The sequence below is a fragment of the Lipotes vexillifer genome, unplaced genomic scaffold (genome assembly GCF_000442215.2).
Source record: "Lipotes vexillifer unplaced genomic scaffold, Lipotes_vexillifer_v1.1 scaffold699, whole genome shotgun sequence".
Classification (NCBI taxonomy): domain Eukaryota; kingdom Metazoa; phylum Chordata; class Mammalia; order Artiodactyla; family Lipotidae; genus Lipotes; species Lipotes vexillifer.
In genome coordinates, this window is record NW_006788818.1 from 593,435 (window position 1) to 598,568 (window position 5,134).

A 5,134-nucleotide genomic window follows, 5' to 3' on the forward strand; every position below is an offset into this window, starting at 1 on the left:
AAGGATGGTGGGGCGGTACCTCTAGGCTGAGCTCAAGGTCAAAGGCTTTGGGTTGGTCTGGAGAAGCTAGCGAGCCTAGGGGAGTGGGACCTGTTGCTCTAGGTTCGGGCGGATAAACGGGGGGCCCCCGCGCGGGGGGCGGGGCCTCAACCTCGAGACAGCCACGGGCTCTAATTGCAGCTGGGCTTGCAGGAATTGGGGTCTGGCCTGAGACCGGGCCCAGGACCAAGGAGGGGAAGTGGTGAGGACGGTGGAATTGAGCTTCAAGACGGGGCCTCTGTGTGGTGGGGTGGGGCCCCTTCTGGGGGTGAGTCGAAGGACAGGACAGCGAGGCTGCGTCTACAGCTCCAGATTGGGCCACGAGATAGGGCCTGTGTGCAGGGCATGGGGCCTCAATTTGCGGTAGAGTACCAACCCCGAGTTCCAGAAAGAGGCGGGGCTTGCCGAGCTCCAGGTCCAACTTGGCATCTTTATAAACAAAGAGAAAATAAAATAGAGAAACTCTCTACCTTTTCGCTCCTTGACAGTCGTTTCCCTGGAATGGGCAGAGATGCCCCGCGTCGAGGCAGTGTTCTCAGCACTGTGTCCCTGTGAGGCTTTGGGATGAGACAGTGGAGCAAGGACAGAGGCTCCAGGGTAGGGTAGCCTCAGATGGGGTAGGGTCCCAACAGGAAGGAGTAGGGAGGGCCTGCGGATCCAAAACCAGAGTTGCCAGTCGGCCTCTGTGCCAAGGGCTGGTGGGGGTGGCAGAGAGGGGGCTTCTGCTTTGAGGTTAGGTCCTCAAGCTGGAGGGCAGATACTTTGGGGATCCCCACGGCCCTGGCTTCTCTGGCCCAGGTGCTGGAGGACACAGGTCCACAGTAGTTAGAGCTCCATGAATGTAGATGGCACCTGGGACTGGGTGGGGGCATCTGAAGCACCAGGGTGGAATTTTCCTTCTCTCAGTCTCTGGCGCCTTGATAAGAACCTCCAGGAAATCCTCTCTCCCTCCTCCCAACATCTGGCTGCACCCAACGTGTCCAGTGAACTGGAACCACATCCCCTCCCCGGGACCTGACTTTGAAGGAACTGGGGGGAACAAGATTTTTTTTTTTTTTTTTCTTTTTTGCGATATGTGGGCCTCTCACTGTCGTGGCCTCTCCCGTTGCCGGACGCGCAAGCTCAGGGGCCATGGCCCACGGGCCCAGCTGCTCCGCGGCATGCGGGATCCTCCCAGACCGGGGCACGAACCCGTATCCCCTGCATCGGCAGGCGGACTCCCAACCACTGCACCACCAGGGAGGCCCGGAACAAGATTTTTATAACCGCAGTGCCAGCATTAGTGTGCGTCCCCAGGTCCCCCACCTGCTCGAGCTGCCCCCTTCAAGCTGCGAAGGGCAAGGTCCACCAGAGCTAGGCATAGAAGTTTTTCTCTTTGTTTGTTTGGCATTTTATTCAGCCACTTCCAGGTCTTTGCTTCCCCCCAGTATCAGGGTCTGGCCTGTTCCCTGTGCCTCCCCCATGCTTCATCTCCCCACCTCCCCACCTCTCTCCCCTCTCTCCCCAGCACTGTCTCTATCACGCACCGCTGAATCCCTACTGAAGCAGTGTGCTGACATCTTTGTAAAAACAAATTTAATTTTCTTCCCTTTTTGGGACAGATGGAAAGAAATTGACATCTTTGTCTCAAACAGAAAAAAAAAAAAAAAAGAAACGATATACCTCTTCTCCTTCTGACAGTCATCTCCTTGGAACAAAAGCCTTTGCGCTGTCTGGGAGGCTGTCACTCTAGCAGGGACTGAGCTAGCATTCAGGGGCTTTGGCACTTACGCACCAAGGTGGGCTTTGGACACATTAGGGGTAGGGATGCCCTTAGTGGGCAAAGCATAGTCCCCTTCTCAGGAAGCCCCAGACCTGGGAATTTCCTTCCCTCAGGAAATGGCTCTACTGGGACCCTGGAAGATGTGGGACCATGCCCAGCACTCAGATCCAGGCCGCTAAGCTACCAAGGCCTGGGGTCCCAGCCCACCTAGACCACCTTTACCATCCAAATGGATCCTTGGACTATAGAGATCTCTGTGTCTGAATGGCGGGGTGTCAGCAAGGCAGGGGACACACTCCTGGACACTTGTTATCACTTGGGACCCCTCCTGCTAGTGCCTTGTGGAGATGTCATAGAAAGGGGACAATTTAGGAACGGGGGAAGACTCCTGAAGGAGGTGATATTGGAGCCAGGGCTGTTTCTTCTCCACGTAAAGACTGTCCCCTTCAACCCCTCCTAGGACAGGCCTGTCTCGAGGCTGCTCTGGATCCACTCACTGCCATTTCCTGTGGCTGTAACAGATCTGCCTGTTTTATTTTTGTTGTTGTTGTGGTTTGTTTTTTTTACCACTTCTTTTTTTTGTTTGTTTGTTGGTTGGTTTTTTTGAGGTATGCGGGCCTCTCACTCTTGTGGCCTCTCCCATTGCAGAGCACAGGCTCCGGACGCGCAGGCTCAGCGGCCATGGCTCACGGGCCCAGCCGTTCCGCGGCATGTGGGATCTTCCTGGACCGGGGCACGAACCCGCGTCCCCTGCATCGGCAGGCGGACTCTCAACCACTGCGCCACCAGGGAAGCCCAGCACTTCTTATATATAAATTTGTCTTGGAGTCATCAGGGGCTGACTACTTCATGTGCACACTGGGCGCTGGGACTCGGAAATGAGTCAGATATGGCCCTGCCCTCAGAAGGTTCAAGCCCATGCTCAGACAAAAGCATAAACAGATCTTCGTATCTCAGTGTGATGCATTCCGTGACAGGGAGGGCAGGGGTGTCACAGGGCAGTGCCTTTCCTAGCTTTTTACTGAAACCTATATTTGTAGGAATTCTGGAAGAGGTGGAAAGGGTCAGAGGGCCTTCAAGGATGACTAGGAGTTGACCACCGAGAAGAGAGAACAGCGTGTGCAAAAACTGGAAATGTTCAAGTGCTTGGCAAACCCAAGAAGTTGTGTGTAGCCAGAGTGTGGGGCTTAGCCGAAGGCTTCTGTGTGCCAGGCCCCATGCCACGTGCTTGATGCACATTATCCCTCTGATCTTCATGACAGCACAGTGGGGCAAGTGTATTGCCCTTATTTTATTTTATTTTATTATTTTTGGCTGTGTTGGGTCTTCGTTGCTGCACGTAGGCTTTCTCTAGTTGCGGCGAGCGGGGGCTACTCTTCGTTTCGGTGTGTGGGCTTCTCATTGCGGTGGTTTCTCTTGTTGTGGAGCATGGGCTCTAGAGAGTGCGGGCTTCAGTAGATGCGGTGCGTGGGCTCAGTAGTTGTGGTTATTGGGCTCTACAGCGCAGGCTCGGTAGTTGTGGTGCACGGGCTTAGTTGCTCCGCAGCATGTGGGATCTTCCCGGACCAGGGCTTGAACCCGTGTCCCCTGCATTGGCAGGTGGATTCTTAACCACTGTGCTACCAGGGAAGCCCCAGCATTGCCCTTATTTTAGACAAGAAGTCAGGCTCAGAGAGGTCAAGCCACTTACCCCTAAGTCACAGAGCCCGTTCATTGGTGGTGCCACTTACCCCTAAGTCACGGAGCCCGTTCGTTGGTGGTGGCAGAACTCAAGTCAGTGGAACTCCAGGGTCCAAGTTTCCAGTGAATTCCAGGCATTGTTGAGGTAGAAGAGCCTTAGTAGCTGGCATCCTGGGATGAGGTTTTTGAAGACTTAAAGCTTAAATGGAAAAATCTAAGGGAAAGGGGCAATTTTCCATGAACTTTTGTTTCTCCTGAAGCCCTCCAAATCTTCACGTTTCAAAGTGTATTGTGCATGATGCATTTTAAAGCTCCAAGTTGACAGTGTAGTTCTGGATCATCACAGAGCTCTCAAAGCGGTGGAGTAGGTCTGGTTTCCTCCAAAATTTCCACTCCTCTCTTTTCAAGAGGTGGGAGGAAAGTTTTTGCCTCTGGTTTCAAAATGTCCTACAATTTCATATCTCTTCTTGTAATAGAAGTAGTGGTTAATTAAGGCTGGAGTCAGATCTTGGCTTTCCCTCTCTGTGCCTCAGTTTCCTCATCCATAGAATGGACTTCCTTCATGGGATTGTTGTGAGGATTTAATGAATTAATGTATGTATAGGGCCCAGCACATAAGTTCTTAGCACATGGTAAGCAGCCTCTATTACTTAAAAGTGGAGCTGCAGTGTAAGGTCAGAGCTAGAGACCTAGACGGAAAAGGAGATGAGCTTTCAGGGGTAGTGATGAAGAGAAGAGATGGGGGACCCAGACTGGGGATCCCCCTGCATCTTAGGCTCAGGAGCCACCATGGAGAGTGAGAAGCTGCCAGAGAAGCAGGAGGAGGATGGGGGAGAATGTGCTGCCATGGAAACCAGAGGAGGGCGTTCCCAGGGGGAGAGAGTGATGGATAATGTCAAGTGTAATGTAAGAGAGGTTGGGTGGGGAGGGGAGGAGGGTGATGGGAGTAAACCAGAGCCCTCAAGTTCAGTCTTCTGCATGGCCTGGGAAGCCCCAACAATGGATTCAAATCTCAGCTGTGATGTTAACCGGCTGGCTGTGTGATCTCAGCAAGGGATTTGCCCTCTCTGAGCTTCTGTTTCCTCCTAGATTTAAGACGAGGGAATGAGTCAGTCTCTAATATGATGCTCAGTTTCTAGTAAGTGTCCTGATTTTGCCGGATTATTGGTCACTTGATAGCAGTGTGATCTTAGGCAAGTCACTTCACTTCCAAGCGCTCTCTCTGAAGGATAGAGATGTTGCCTGGCACACAGTAGGCCCCCAATACAGGGTTATCCTGTAATAATAATGGGGGTGCCAGAAGCTGCTGTCTAAGGTGGTTTGTTTGGCTTGGAACTTGAAACGTTCCCCAGGATGGAGAAGGGTCACTATATCCTGAGAGGACTTCAAGGAACAACAGTCCAGGCTGGGCCCCTGCTGGGCCTCCACCCAAAGACCAGCCCCTCTGTCATCAGCAGCAGATCCTTAGCCTGGCCTCGGCGTGCCTTCCCGCCTGGCAGCTACTGCAGATCCAGGCTGGGAGCCAGCTTGGAGACTCCAAAACACCTAGGAAGTAATCCCCCCGGATCCTGGCACCAGCATTCACACTCACACACACCACACACACACACACACACACACACACACACACACACACACACTCCTTTCTCTTAT